The sequence below is a fragment of the Rhinopithecus roxellana genome, chromosome 7, assembly GCF_007565055.1.
Source record: "Rhinopithecus roxellana isolate Shanxi Qingling chromosome 7, ASM756505v1, whole genome shotgun sequence".
Lineage (NCBI taxonomy): Eukaryota > Metazoa > Chordata > Mammalia > Primates > Cercopithecidae > Rhinopithecus > Rhinopithecus roxellana.
This window is the reverse complement of record NC_044555.1, coordinates 14,575,478-14,592,596: the sequence shown is the minus strand read 5'-3', so window position 1 is coordinate 14,592,596 and position 17,119 is coordinate 14,575,478. Positions and strand designations below refer to the sequence as shown.

Sequence of the window (17,119 nt, the reverse complement as noted above, 5' to 3'; positions counted from 1 at the left end):
GTTAAAAGAGCAATTTTAACAAAACTGATCTATAAATTCAGCTCAAACCCAATCAAAATCCCACAGGAATTGTCCTAGAAATGAACAAATCGATTCTAAATTTAGGTCAAAATGCAAAGGAGTTAGAAGAGCAAAAGGGTATTTTTTTTAAAGGAACAAAGTTGGAGGATACATTTTACCAGATTCCAATAATTATTATAAAGTTACACTAATCAAGACAATGCGGTATTGGTGAAAGGACAGGCAGGAACAGAAGAGACATTTGTAATGTAGACCCACACGTATTTGGTCAATTGTGGATTTTTATTGTATATGTTTAAGGTAGTCAACATTGTTTTGATATACATAACGTAGTAAAATAATTACCACAGTCACGCAAATAGACATCCATCCCTTCATATAGTTACTTTCTTGTTGTAAGAGCACCTAAATTCTACTGTCTTGGAAAATTTCCAGTATGAGATATAATATTATTAAGTGTAGTCATCGTATTATACATTCAATCTCTAGATTTATTTATCCTACATACCTGCAATGTTGTACCCTTTGACCAACAGCTCCCCACTTCCTTATCTTCCCTGCCTTGGTAACTACCATTCAACTGTTTTTATGTATTCAACATTTTTTAGATTCCACATATGAATAAGATTATGTGATATTTTTCTTTCTGTGTCTGGCCTATTTCACTTTACATAATGTTCTCCAGATTCATTTATATTGTCACAAATGGCAGGATTGCCTTATTTTTTAAAGCTGAGTTGTATTTCATTGTATATATGCCACAAGTTATTGATCGATTAAACCACTGACTCACACATTATTTCCATATCTTGGCTAGTGTGAATAATGCTGCCATGAACTTGGAAGTGCAGCTGTCCCTAAGCAGTAGTGATTTCATTTCCTTTGGGTATATACCCAGAGGAGAGTTTGCTGGATCATACAGTAGTTCTACTTTTAGTTTTTTTTTTTTTTATATATCTATATTTTTTTTAATTATACTTTAAGTTCTAGGGTATATGTGCATAACGTGCAGGTTTGTTACATATGTATATTTGTGCCATGTTGGTGTGCTGCACCCATCAACTCGTCAGCACCCATCAATTCATCATTTATATCATGTATAACTCCCCAATGACCCCAGTACCTCAGTTAAAAAAATCTACTTTTAGGTTTTTGAGGAACTTCCATACTGTTTTCCATAATGACTGTACCAATTTACATTCCTACCAAGTACAAGAACTCCCTTTTCTCCACATCCTTGTCAATACTTTTTATCTCTGTCAATCTTTTTAAGAAAAATGCAAAGCAATTCAATGGAGAAAGAATGGTATGTTCAAAAAATGTTCCTATAACAGTTAGATATCCATAAAGAAACTATGAATCTCATTCACAACTCATAAACTACACAAAAACCAAGTCAACTTTAATCAGATACCTAAATGTAAACCTGAGACCATAAAACTCCTAGAACAATCATACAAAGACATCTCTTTGAACTTGAGGTAAGCAAAAAATTTTTAAACACAACTCTGAAAGAGCTCATTCATTTAAAAAAGTTGTGTGATATATGTATTTTTAAAGTTTTATGATATTTATATACACACATGTATATATCACATATATACACATACATAGATATATGTCCACACATATACGTATGATAGATTTACATATTTATACACACACGATATATATTGTGTGTTTGTGTGTGTGTGTGTGTATATATATATATGTAAATCTTCTGCTCTTCTGATAACATTGTTAACAGAATGAAGGGAAAAGCCAGAGATTGGAGTAAATATTTTTAAAGCATATATCTGGTAAAGGAAATGAATCATATCTAGGATACATACAGAAATCTCAAAACTCAATAATAAAATAGTAAGAAGAAAACAAACATTCTAACCAAGATGGGCAAAAGATTTAAATAAACAAAACACTTCAGTGAGGAAGAGATAGGCCTGAGCTTAAGGACAAGAAAAGGAAATGCCCAACATCATCATACCACCATGAGATACCACTACACACTGATTAGTATGCTAAAACAAAAATAAGAGCAAAAATTAAATAGAGCATCCAAATGAACAAACAACCTGACAATTTCACAGGCTAGGAAGGATGTTCAGCAACTGGAATTTTTATATGTTACTTCTTAACACGCAAACTGAACCTTTCTTTCAATGTTAAATATATAGCTTACCCAAAGGTGGAAAACCTTATCTTCACACAAGAATCTGTACAGGAGTGTTTATGGTAGCTGTGTTCATAATTGCTTAAAACTGGAAGCAAACCAAATGGCCTTCAGTGGAAAAGTGGATAAACAATATGTGATAGAAGTCTCACAGATGTTTACATAACCTGTGATACTTAGCAATAAAAAGTAAACTAATAAATTCTTCCTGGTAGAAGAGATACTATGATCACAAAACAGATTTTGCTAGGGTGAGGCTTGTCTATTACACTGGGGATGTGCTGAACCTGAGATTCTTACCAAGAAACTCAACTGCAGAATTTTTGCTAGTGGGGTAAGATCAAAACAGCAACAACAAAAATAAACCAATAAACATAACAACATGAATGAATCACAGCACATTATGCTAAGGATAGGAAGCCAGATTCAAAGGGCCATAGAATTTGTAATTCTATTTATATGACATTCTGGACAGAAAAAGATCAGTGATTGCCAAGGACCAGAGGTAAGGGTAAGGGATTAACTAAAAAGTGGCATGGAGTGATGGGTGATGGAAACTGATCTATATCGTGACTGTGGTAGTGGCTACACAACTGTATGCTTTTGTCAAAACTAAAAGAATTGCTCTCTGAAAAGAATAAACTTTTCTAATTGTAAATTTGTCTCAATAAACCTGATCAAATAAAAGAATAAATTTTCAATCATAAGGCAAACATTAAATGTCATTGTATTCTGTCTCCAACTTTGATCAGAGATCAGTTTTTGTCCTGAGAATAAGAGAATAAAATAATTTCTGTCTGAAGCTGAGGTTTGTCTCAATTTTCTCCATTACTATGTTCTGAAATCCCCCTTTTCCATAAAATGACTCATTTCTCCAATCCTGCTGCCCAGGCCGTTACATGATATAACTATTCACCTGTCTAAATTGCTGGTCTGAATTCCAGAACCCATCACAGCTGAACTTCTTGTCATGGTTTCTATCCACTTGCTTCCTTTTAGCTTTTGATTCCTCTAAGTTACTTGCACCCTATAAAAACTAGTTTATGAATGATTAATGAATAACCATCTTTCATCACCATTCAATTTGAATTTAAATTAATAGATGTATTTACTGTATGAAAGAGGCACTGTGCTAGGAATTAGACATGTAATAATGAACAGGAGATATTATTACTGGATATATCTTCTGCCTCTACAAAACTTAAAATACTTATGGTAGAGAGTACATCTTCAATTACAACCTAGTATGGACTTGGTTGATATATGAGAACATGGAAGGGTCACGTAACAGTTGTAGTCTAGTCAGCGAAGCCTTTTCAAAGTGATTTCTAAGTTGGGTAACGGAGGGTGGGTAGGAATCACTCTAGGAGGTGATGATAGGAGAGAAGAATCGTATTTCTGACATAAAGAACACAGTCTGTAAAGGCCCCAAACTGAGACAGCAAGGGAGTTCAATCATCTGAAAAGGTTCCTTAAAACAGAGACATATGGTCACATGGTTGCTGAGAGATGAAACTGGATATACAAACAGGGATTCAAGCTATGAAAAGCTGAATATATTGTATTAAAGGGTTTTTTCTTTCCTATTCCTGCACAGATACAACTATAGCATATTACACTTTTTATTAATGTACAGTAGTTTTATGTGCATAATAACTTGGGAAAATTTAAATGGTTCCCTATCTGGGTAGACCTTAAAATTAATCTTTTAGGGGCTCTCAAAGGCTTGATCTCTCTACATTCTCTTTTCTGCTCTCGTCTCCTAAATACACCTTATATTTTACAGGATAATTATCCCTCTTCCCTATCTGTCTTCACCCACACCAGATAGTCTTACAAACAACTGGCTGATCATAGAATTCACATTGATAAGCGCTAAATCTTTAATCCTAAATGTCATTGTCATTTGTCCTATTACTACAATTGTGTCGCTACTTTTGTTGCTGTTTTGTCTCCCATTGAAAATCTTGACTTACTGTTATAACTATGTATTTAATATCTGAAAGGTAGAGAGCAAAATAAATTGCTATAAAGTTACAATACTTCATAGCTCAAAATAAGAACACATTTTATATAGTAATTATTTTTATTTGTAAAATAAACTACAGAAAAAGGAGATGGAGTTCCTAAACTGGATCAGTCCCAAAGTCTTCCCTACCTCTGGACTTCCCATTACCAAAACAGTCCCTATTTGTTTAAAAGATTTGTGTTTAGTTGTCTGTTACTTGTAGCCAAAATCTTTCCAATGTAAAAATGTAAATATACATTTTTCTCCTAAAGCTATGTCTGCAAGTCATAATCATCAAAGACCTCGACATTTCAGTCAATATAATAAAGAAAAGCTTTGGTGACTTTTCTTTCTTTCTTTTTTTTTTTTTTTTTCTTTTTACAAAAAGAATCACATAATAGACAACTGACAGAGAAAGTCAGTTTTAATTATGGTGCCTGAATTGTCTGTCATGGCTTATGCAGGTTTTGTTTCACAACCAATATTGAGTCAGAGGAAAATTAAATTTGGTGGGTGGTGAGGATTTTCAAAGCAATTGACTTCATTGTGCTATTTATATTCCAGTATTTGAACTGGGCAGATACTAAGCATGGTGCTTTTATTAACTACTAATAACAACATTGGAAAATGTACTAAAAGTGTTGCTGTTATTATTATTCATAGTGATATAAATAAGTTAGCAGTATTAAGAGAATAATTTACTCATTCATTATTATCATTACTCAACAGACATTTATAGAGTCCACCGTTTGCCATGTGATAAGTACTGAGGATTTAAAAGTACGTAAAACAAAATTCATGAATTCATCGTTTCAATTCATAGTAAGATTAAGAGACAGGTATGTTAGGAAAATAATAGATGAGAAATGAATGAATTCAGTGGAAAAAAATTGTTTCAAGAGTCTTCAGGAAGCAAGCAGAATTAGTATTGAACTGTTCGTTGCTATACATGCCAATAGTCAGTTTAGGGTGGAAATAAAAACAATAGATGTACGGTGATCATTACCTCCCTTATGAATCAGCTAATCTACAGTTGACATCTTGAACAGGAGCCTTTCAACTTTGCTAAACATATGGCAAGATTTTGACATTTGATAGATACTATTGTTGCAAAATAGCACTTTAATTTTTGTGGCAGGATGCAGAAAAATTATTTTCAAAATAAAAAAGATGATTATGAATATGATCCAGAGACTTAAAATGATGCTGAAGAGGACAGCCAAAATGGGATTTTGGGATGATTCCCTTTTATCAACATACTTCTCAATCTGTTTCTTTTGTGCCACCTGCAGGGGTGTTGACAGAACCAATTCTAAGAGGGCATGGGTGCTAAAAATGGGCATTTCTGCCTTTTTATAAATACCTTACATGGAAAGGGAATTTTCTTCCTGTTCAGTGCTAACAGCAAATATTTTTCTCCTTTGTAAAATATACATAGAGAAATTTTGATAATATTTTTGTTATTTTGAGAATACCTACATGTCATGGATATTTTCCATGATTTTGTGTATTATTTAGACCGGGATCCTTCTTTATAACTTTGATTAAATTATTAATGTCATAGATTGAATCAGTTGTCTCCGTAGTTGCCTTATAGACCTAGCATATTAAACAGTATCAAAAAGGGTTGTGATTCTACAAAGGAAAAAGGCATTTAATTGCAGTGCAGCTGAATGTTGTATTTGTCATCTGTTATACAAATGGGAGGGGGTGAGAACCCCAAAATATCCAGGACCTATTATTTATTCTTAATCATCATAATCACCATTGATAATTATTCATCAGCTCCTCACACATATTCTCCGTCCTTTTGGATATTTGAAATGGCATTACTAAATATGTCATGTTTGTTCTCGAGTACGGGCTAAAATTATATGATTTAAGAGAAAATTTGAAGGGAATATACATCAGAAGATACATGTGCACACTTATTTTCTTTAGTGTTAAATAAATATTTATATTTAGGTTCATGTATATGGAAAATCATTGTCCTTGAGAATGCAAATGAGATTTTTCCCTGAAAGAAAGGATCCTCTGTTTTGATCCAGTATAAACATATACTATAAGTTATACTACAATCATAATACAGTAATAACATAGAAGAGTAGGTTGGGGAGAGAAATTACACTATGCTGCATCATGTGTCTCCCTTTTAAAAACTCAAGTGACCTTGGAAAAATGATAACATGCAATTTTGGGGGAGTTTTGTATACATGGAATTCTGAAAAGAGCATAAGGTAATTTATGACAGTTGGAAATGAATATTTTTGTCACATAATATAATCCACAAAATTCATATGCATCCAGAAAAGTTTTTTCACAAAATACATAGTGAATAGTAAAGTAAATTCATCAGCTCCTCACACATATTCTTCCCAAAGACTATTGGATGAGACAACTAAGCCAGTAAGCCGTGTCTGACAATAAACACATTTCATCGTTGCTTGGTTTACTTTCAGTTCCTGGTATCAGTTAATACTGATTGTCCTTTACCTTTTCTTTTGATAAGATTAAATATACCACAGTGCAACTATTTCAAGGACTAGCAAGATGGGAGTTAGAGGAAAGAGTTCTAGCTGCCTCAACTAATCCTAAATACATCTGCAAGTTATTGGATTCATGTTTAACTCTTTCATAGATGATTTAGAAAGGTCTTTTTTTCTTTCAGGATGCTAAATTATTCCCTCAAGAAGGTGATCAGGCTCTTCTTAGCCTCTATAGGCACGAGTTTAGTTATCTGCAAAATGATGCTGTTGAATCAGATCATCACTAAATACTCTTCCAGCTCTAAAATGTTATGATTTTACATGGATGGCGAGATTTATCCCCAGAGCTTTTCACTCCATAGTATGCCATGTATCCAGGTTTATAAATATAAGGTAAGCTGGTATTAAATATGATAAATCTCCTACAGGGAGCTCAGAGCATTTCCACATACATAGTGTTCAATGTCAGTGCTCATGCAAATGATGACGGTAAGGAATAAAACTCAATAATAAGAATATTCTGGGGGCCGGGCGTGGTGGCTCAAGCCTGTAATCCCATCACTTTGGGAGGCCGAGACGGGCGGATCACGAGGTCAGGAGATCGAGACCATCTTGGCTAACACGGTGAAACCCCGTCTCTACTAAAAAATACAAAAAACTAGCCGGGCGAGGTGGCGGGCGCCTGTAGTCCCAGCTACTCGGGAGGCTGAGGCAGGAGAATGGCCTAAACTCGGGAGGCGGAGCTTGCAGTGAGCTAAGATCCGGCCACTGCACTCCAGCCTGGGCGACAGAGCGAGACACCGTCTCAAAAAAAAAAAAAATTCTGGGTCTCTAGTAATAAATTTAAAGATAGAGGAGACGTTAAAGATAAAACAAAAGAAATAGGAAGGTAAATGAGCTCTGTATGTTACAAACATACTTAAAAACAAATTAGAGCGTTTGAATTGAAATAACAGAACTAGTCCTAGGTTCTTATCTTAGGCGAGTTTACCTCTTTCCTGCTAGCTCTTGACTTTCCTTTTTTACTTTATGATTTCCACTCTGTTCCTTCATGCCTGGTGATCTCTACATGCCTGAAATTTTTCCCTGGTGTCTACCTTTTTCTAATATTACCATCACCCTCCTTTTCCCAAATTAAATTTAAAGAGACACCATAACTTAAGTGAAAGCCTGTTTAAAAAAATGTTTGTTTTGTTTTGTTTTTTTGAGGTGGATTTTCACTCTTGTTGCCCGGGCTGGAGTGCAATGGTGCGATCTCGGCTTAACGCAACCTCTGCCTCCTGGGTTCAAGTGATTCTCCTGGCTCAGCCTCCAGAGTAGCTGGGATTACAGGCATGCACCACCACACCCGGCTTATTTTGTATTTTTAGTAGAGACGGGGGTCTCTCCATGTTAGTCAGGCTGGTCTCGAACTCCTGACCTCAGGTAATCTGTCGGCCTCGGCCTCCCAAAGTGTTGGGATTGCAGGCGTGAGCCACTGCACCTGGCAAGTGAAAGCCTTTTTAAGGAGAAGCCAAGCAATAAGTGCCTTTACTCTCCCCATGTCAGTATCACTGTTGTTATTACCTTCATGGATATAAGATATGGAGGAAACATCTTGAAACCTAAAGGATTCTAAATTATGATGAAGCAAGAAATACGACAGATTATTCCATTCACATTGTCCAAAGGGCTCTAGGAATTAGTATACTTACACTCAATATAGAATAGCAATAAATTGGTGGTTCACCTCTAAACTACTTTAGAAGCAAAATAAGCTATTGTCCAACAAAAGACTACAATTATATACCACAATAAACACGATCACATAACTGATTGTGGCTGACTTTGCCTTTCACACGCTTTAGTAAAACCTACAGCTTGAAAAACTTTCGTGACTCTATCCGTTGTCATTTTTCTGCACTTTGTGAAACTGCAATGAGTTTGATGAACACTTCATTATTTAAAAAAGACAATTAACAATATTATAGGTAGCAGATCTTTCTGGGGTGTCTTCCTTTAGTTTGATAGTCTTCACCACTCTCTCAGATCACAGCGTTTTAAGTTAATTTAATGTGCCAAAAATAGATAATTAGCACAATCTAAATTTCAAAATTAAGTGACTTAAACTGATTTGATTATGTTGTACATTTTGCAACTGAATGTTGGCCTCCATGAGAAAAAACAGTAAGTTTATATGTCTTCTTTAAACACGGCCTGGAAGATGAAAGTACTTAGTGAATCAAATGTTCTTAAGAGTTTTGGTCTCAGACCTCTTTAGACTCTTAAAAATTACTGAGGAATTCAAAGGTTTTTTTTTTTTTTGTTCGTGTGAGTAATATGTATTGATTTTTACCATACTAAAATTAGAACTGAAAAATTTTAAAATAGTAAATTAATTTATTCTAAAATTCAAATAAGTCTCTTGCATGTTAAAATATCATATTGTATGAATAATAACCATTTTCCAAAGCAAAAAAAAATAGAATAATAAGCACTATTTTACATTTGTAGAAATATCCTTAGTATCTAGCTTCATAGAAAATCACTGGACTCATACATGCTTCTGTATTCAATCTTACTGAGATAACACATATAGCCTCTGGAAAACACTGTATACTTGTGAGAAACTGGGAGTGAAAAGAATAAACAATATTTTAACATTATTGTGAAAATATTTTTGACCTTGTAAACCTTGAAAGGGTCCAAGTGATAGCAATCATTTCCTGGAACGCATATAAGAATTGCAATCTTGACTTATTTAATAATCTAGTTATTCAATAACAATTTGTTGAATTGCTTTGGTGTTATAGACACAATGGTAGTTACTAAAAATATATTGCTTAAAAAGATGTTATGCCTGGCTTCTGAGGGGGTACACATTAGTGAAGAATACCAGGGAATAAATAGATAACTATACTACTATATAGCAAGTTGTGTCTGCAGAATGCTATTGGGGAATGTTTTTAAACACACACACACATATACACACATACACACACATATATACACACATGTATGTAAAACATTATATATATGCACACATATATAAACATATGTATTTGGTTTCACGCAAACATATATGTATGTGTATAACGAAAATAATGAGAAGTAAGACAATAATGGAATCTTAGGTATGAGAGTGAAACTTAGATGTCAAGTCCAAACTTCTAACCATTAGATGATGCAAAGGACTCTTAAAAGTTTAAGCAAAAGCATCATTGATCAGGATCTTGCACACAGATTTTCTAACTCCTTGACTATTACTCTGGCACATCTGTTCTTCAGGTTTCTGGAACATACCAGGCAGAAAATTAACAACCCAGTGGTAGGAGAGTGGGAAGATGTGTTCACCTGTATAAGTTGGTATAGTAAATTTCCCCTCCTTGTCTCTCTTTCCCCTTTGTAAATATGAGCAATTATTCTATTTTATCATACATGACTTAGATTCTGCTTCAGAAACATCAGTTACTGTTTTCAATATCTAAAAATTATCTGACTTATTGTTTACATGGTATCTGTTTGGCAATATTCTAACCCTCGCTAAGGTTAACTAATCACTTCCTTGGCACCTGCTCCTGAATTACAGAACCTGCTATAGAAACTGGGGCTTAGCCCGTAGTCATGCTAGAAAAGGATGTACATTCTGTACTTGTTGATTGCAGGATCCTATACATTAATTGATGAGATCAAGTCATTAATTGTGTTATACAAATATTCTACATTCTTACTAATTTTTATGTATTCATCATATAGATTTCTGAGAAAAAGATATTAAAATTCTCCAGTGTGACTGTGGAATTCACCATTTCATTCATTCATTTATTCAGCTTTTATACGTTTTGATTCCATGTTATTAAGCATATACGGATATAGGATTGTTTTTCTATCTGTGAAAAAAAACAGGAAGTAAACACAAATACATTCTTGTGGGGTTTCCCCTCTATTTGCCTAACCATAATTTTAAAAATCACTTTTAGTTTTAATCTTAGTGATCAACCCTACCTTTTAATTTTTATATGCTTTCTAATTAAGTGTCGCATTAATATATTTTTGAGCTTCTTGTGTTGCAAGCTTAGTTTATGTCCAATCTTACATTTTTTCTAATTCATACATTTAAAACTACAGCCTTTACAATTTAACGGTAAGCATTTCTTACTTCTTTGCTTATTATTGAATATAACATCACACATTTGCCTTCTTTTGTTTTTCTTCTTCTTGGAGTAAAATCTTCAATAAATATTTCAGAACAGATCTGTTTGTAAGACACTTTTTGAGATCTTGCATAACTCTAATTATTTGTAATTATCTTTCTTGCTTGGTGATAGTTTATATAAGTATAAGATTCTCATAAAAGTTATTTTTCTTCAGACCTTTGAAAACTTTGATCCATGTTATTTTAATATCCTGTATTAATAAGTTATTTTACTCCTTGTTTGACATGTACTCCTTTATGGAGATAATCTACCTGTTTTCTTCTCTAGAAGTTTTTAGAAATTCTCTCTTTATTCTTGTTTTTTCTGAAATTATGTAAAATATAGGCTTCAGGCTTAGTTGTTATTTTTAACCATTTATTATATTTACTTAGCCTATTCTGCAAGCAAGGAATTTTTTCAATCTTAAGATACCTGTAATATTTTTTTCTGCTAATTTGGCACCTCTACTATTATTGCTTTAAAATTTCCCCTTTAAAAATCCATTTTGATTTATGGGTTTTTCTTAGATTCTTACCCTTTGTGCTTTATGCAATCATGTGAAACAATCAGATTATTATCTCTAATCAATAATTCTATTAACCGAATGACTTAGGGCTGTAATTCTGCTACTTGCTGATCTTGTTGACATTTTCCAATAAAGAAGGATTCTTATTGTCTTTTGTAGTTTTAGATTGTGAACTTCTGTTCAGCAGGGATTTAACAGGGAGATCCCTTTGAGGTTTTGGTTGAAGTTATGTTTTTCTGAGGAATTTTGTATTTGCTACTCTTAGGTGCACCCAGGGTCATTAACAGTCCTGTACCAGTTTCTATTTTACATTTTTAGCTTCAGGGTATCTGGACAATGCAAGTAGTATAAATATCAGAACCTTCATAAAAGCACGTATGTGGTTCAAACATTAATGCATGTGTTTTTTTCACTCAATGTCCATGTTAATAAATATAAACTTTATTTTTATCTCACTTTGCTTATTTCCCCCTAACATTCCATTTAAGATATAGTATTTTATTGGAAATCTTTTTCCTGGGGTTTCATGCATGCGTTTACTTTGACTTTTATTCCCATATACTCATTACACCCAAGTCTTTTTGATTAATGAAGCCAGCACATTATTTTAGGACAATCAAAGATTCTGTATCCATTTACCACTGTGCCTGTCACTCACTTCCCCTGAATTTTTGTTCTGTTGGGATTCCTTCTTTATTGTAAATATATTTTATTTAAAATATCTAGATATTTTACAGCAAAAATTTATTCAGGTTAATCTAGCCCTTTATAGTATTGTGAAACATTCTCCTCTATTTTCCATTTTTCAAGATTTCCTTTTCACATTCAATCTTGATTATGGATTGTAAAATAGATAACTTTTCTGTTATTTCTATGCATTTGAAGGAGGAAAGGAGACAGCAGTATATTCCCTATATAACATCTTGAATTAGGACCTCTAATTAGCACTTTATAATGTAGCTACAATTATATTTTGTTGCAATGCAAAATCAATCATGTTATGCTTGTGTTTAAAATTCTTCAAAGTCTACTTTTTGAGACTCTAGAATAAACTCCAGTCTCCAAAATCTTACAAGGCTTTCCAAGTTCGGCACCTTTTGAAAAAGGATATTAGTTAAAACTATGCTGAAAGTAATGGTGATCAAGGGCCTGCCATAGTTTTCTCCCTTGAGCATTGAAAGGGAGTAAGCTAAGCAATTTTGCTGTTCTTGGGGTAGTTGAAAACTTTGGAGATAAAAGGAGATCCATGTGTTTTGGAATAAGGAAAGTTCCTGCAGCCCAAATTCAGAGCAGCGGGAATGTCTCCCAGGAAATAAAGCCCATATTAATCTAGCTTATTTGATGTAGAGGGGACTTTTCCTTACCTTTCAGCCCCTGGGTCCCAGAGCAGGCATATCCTGATCACTTGATGCTGCCTGACTGCTCTCCAACAGACATGCTGACCCATAGTACACTGGAGGAGAAAGGGTGCTTCTAATGAACCAAGAGTTGTTTCCATGGTAGAGCTTGAAGGTACTGGGAGCTTCTCCCTTCCATTAGCCACCTCAGGAACCAAGGTTTTGTCACTAAAAGCATGACTGTGTAGGGCTGTCATGTGGCCCAGCCCTGATGCAATGCTTAATCTACTTTGGCTTAGCTTTACTACTCTCCTGTCTTCCTCTTTAGCCTCACCTTGGTCATCCTGCCTTCTGTTTGCTAATCTTTATTTGGATATCATTTCATACACTAAAGGTGATATACCTGTCACTCTCTAGTAGAAACATTTATTTCACTCCAATTTCTTCCCTCATCTGGATCTCTGCCACAAATATTGTACAAGTAGTTTCATTTCGTCTTAATTTTCCCAGGCCCTAGCATAGGTCGGTTCCTTTTGGAAAATATGCATGCATTTCCACTATGATCAAATTTCAATGAATATACTTATATGACATTTGTGTTCCTCTAAGTACCTACACATACGCATACCCAAGTCAGTAAACTGTATAAAGACATTGATCATTGTATCTTGTTGATAAGAGTAAGCTCAAAGCCAAAAGCAAGGCCTGGCCTGCCCATAAACTGATTGAATTCAATTTTAACTGATACTCATTTTCCTATATGTGAGTATAATTTTATTTTTATATATATTTCCATGCCCTCATGTACATACTATGCTGGTTATTTTAAGTCCCTTTAGAGCCAGTGGTGTATTTCTCTTGGGAATTCCAAAACTTCACACCATTACCATAATATTGAGATATGGTTTATGATCTAAAATGTGTTGAGTAAAATAGATACACTTAACAAATTAAGTACACAATTTAAGTTATGAGTATAATTTTATGAGTGACTTCTGAAACAGTATGAACTAGAAGCCACATAAAAAACATAACTCGCAACAATTTATTCTTATGCCCCAGGAAATCATGCAAAATTTACTAAGAATATTATGCTTGTGTAGAATAATGACATACAACATCCTGAGTCATAGATATTAAAGGAACATCTAAAAGTGTAATGTACTATTAATGAAGGAAAATTAAACATGCAATTGAGTTACTCTTTTTGCTGGAAGAAGAAATCAAATATACAGGAAGCATTAGTTTCCATTTATCTCCAAGTTCTAATCTGCATTCACATACATGTATTTGCATTTTTTAGGCTCTAATTGATTATAGAAAGCCTATGAGGATCAGACTCAAAATATAACTCTCACAGTCTTGTGAAGTCTATCAATACACAAATCACTGGGCTGGTGATTTAACACTTCTCAGTCTTCATTAACTTTACTATTGCCCTGGGCAAATCCTGACTTTAGCTGAAGTTGCTTATGAGATGCCAACCTTCCTGACTAAACAAATGTTACCACCACCCTCTCAAGATGTTTGCCTAAATGAGGATCCAAGATTATGTTTCAATAGGTGAGACTTCTGTTTCATTTCTGTTCTATACTTAATTTAAAAGAAAAAAAAGACATTGATATTTCTGCTTACTTTTTATGCCAGTTTTCAGAAGTATAGTAGGTTTGATGAGAAAATTCACATCTCCTGTTATGAGGGCAAATCATACGACTTCCATTAAATTAGTGATTCTCAAACTTGGCTGCGCATTGAAATCACCTGGGGAGCTTTAAAAAGAACTGATGCCTGGGTCGCACCTCCGGAGATTCTGAAGTAATTGGTTCGAAGTTCAGCTTCTCGAGCATGGGATTTTTAAAAACTCCCCAAGTGATTCTAATGCGCAGCCAAGGTTGAAAACCACTGTGCTAATTAATAGAATAATAATGAATTGCCTAATCACAGAGAAGACCACACAGATAAAACTATGGCTATAATTGGGAAACTAGTAATTTTGGGAAATAATATTTTTGAAGGAATGAAAATATAATAAATTTGAGGTTTGTGTAATTGCATGCAGACTTTATTTCGTGGAAGGCCTGATAAATATCTGGCAAATTATAGTCAGGGGACTCACTATTAATTCTGCGTTTATTTTCTTATATAAGCATAAAATGAACTGAACAAGATTCATCTATTCATTATTTCAACAAATATGTGTGGAGCCCTTAAAATATGTTTCTCATTTTTCATTGTTGGATCCTGCTGTAAAATAATTAGAAGGAAACTCATTGTTTATTTTCAACAAAGATTAACCCTAAATCGAGGAGAAGGGGAAAACATTCTTAGAAGAGAGAACATCTTAAACACAGAGCTCATCATCACGTTCCACAAGCAAGACAAGAGAACTGAATGATATTCTTTATGTCAAAGGCACCAAATTAATTCCTACACGTAAAAATTAAGTGAATAAATAAGATGCTATAAGTAAAAGTTTAGTATAGTAGGGAGTGGGTGCTCAATAATTATTCACGTCCCTTTAGCTTCTTCTGAAGCCTGGATGATTATTAAAATAACAACAATTTGAATATGTAACTAAAATATTCTTTCCACTTCAAACTGTTACTTACGATGCTGCCAGTTTAGGTTTACAAAATTACACTTCTGAAAACAATACAAAGGTATATAGAAAAAAAATTTAAAAATCTGACTTCAGTAAATTTCTGCTTTGCTTCTTGAGAGTAACTGTTATTTAAAATATGGTATGTAACTCCCAGAATTTTTTTGCACAAATGTAGATTTTAAATGTGCAGACCAACACGAGCATATATATATGTATACATATATATGTGTATATATAAACATTCATTTTATTTTCCCATCAACCAAACTAAAGTTGTTTTAAATTTCTAACAAATTAAGAAATGTTTTTGAGATGAATACATTTACATGCTGATGGGAATGATCCAGTAGAGTGAGATAAATTGATGATATCAGAGAGAAGGAATGTGATAATGTAGAAATTAAGTCTTTGAGATGCAGAAAGAGGGCAGGATCCAGAAGAACTGGGCTTCGATGCAAGAAATTTATTTCATTTACAGCATGAGAAGAGGCAGTGAATATGCATGCAGATGCAGATGATTTGATGAAATTGTTTGTGAGACATCAGGAAATTACTGGCATTTTTTTCTATAAAATTTTTTTCAATAAAATTTTAGAGGAAAGACAAATATATATATATATATACACACACACATACAGAATTTGGAGGAAAAGAACACTATGTGAAATAATCTTCTGGAAGAGTGGAAATGTAAATGTATCAGGGAAGTGTGGAAATTCTGACCAGCAGAAAGTGCCTTTTAAGCACAAATAGTCATTAATTTAAAGGGCAATATATCTGCAATACTGTGCGTCATTCTACATTCTGCATTCATCTGCTTAGGAAAAAATTATTGAGTACTAAGCTATCTAGTTACAGCCAGGATTGAACTTTGGCCAGTTATGTACAATGGAGGAAGGGAAGAGCAATGGAACTGAAATGAGTAACTAAAATTATGGAACACAAAATCCAAGTTAGATATTGAAGGAAGTGAGTATGTGAAAGGGTTCATATGTAATAATAATAATAAATTATAGAACAAATCATTGGAGGTGTCAGTGAGGTTGAGTAATTATAGGAGATAAAATTCTAGGCTGAACATAGGAAATAGGATATAGAGAAACTGAACATAGAAAATAGGATATAGAGTAACTGAACATAGAAAATAGAATATAGAGAAACTGAATATAGGAAATCTTCATCAGAGTGTGTAAAATGATTGCAGCAGAAATTTTGGAGTTACACAATTATTAATATCAATAAGGGCATAGGAGTCAGTGGTTGAGGATGATGGAAGAAATGACAATTGCAGCAGTATGTTCAGGAACTGTGAAGACAAAATAAGGGAGGGATTATTTTTATAGATGTTGAATCATCCATGTATGATTACATGTGAAGTGGTAGAAGAGAGTAAGCTAGGTGCTGAACACAACGGTAAATGAGAAGTGATCTATCTGGCTGTTAGATGAAAGTATTAAAAGAAATATCAACGAAGACTCACGACATGAATTTCAGAAGATCTGGAATTTTGAAGGAGGATGAAGATAAAATGTTTAGAAAAAGCAAGGAGAACAACAACAACAACAAACAAAACCAAAAACCAAAAACTTCTAGAGACCCTGATTGTGTGGTTTAAACTTTCAGTATATTTACAGGCCATATATTCTGAGTTCTGATACTGTTTGTTCAAATAACTTTCCCAAGGTTATTATTGTATTTTAAAATTTTATGGCTCTTTTTAACAGAAGATTTAATTTTGAGATAGTTACATCTGTCAATTTTCCCGTTATAGTTTTATATTTTCTTCCCTGCCAA

The 17,119-nt window shown here is 33.7% G+C and overlaps 1 pseudogene; it reads left to right on the top strand.

The window, feature by feature from the left end:
• The first annotated feature begins 2,392 nt into the window (after nt 1-2,392).
• LOC115898939 lies at nt 2,393-2,536 on the top strand (annotated as a pseudogene).
• Nucleotides 2,537-17,119: the final 14,583 nt, after the last annotated feature.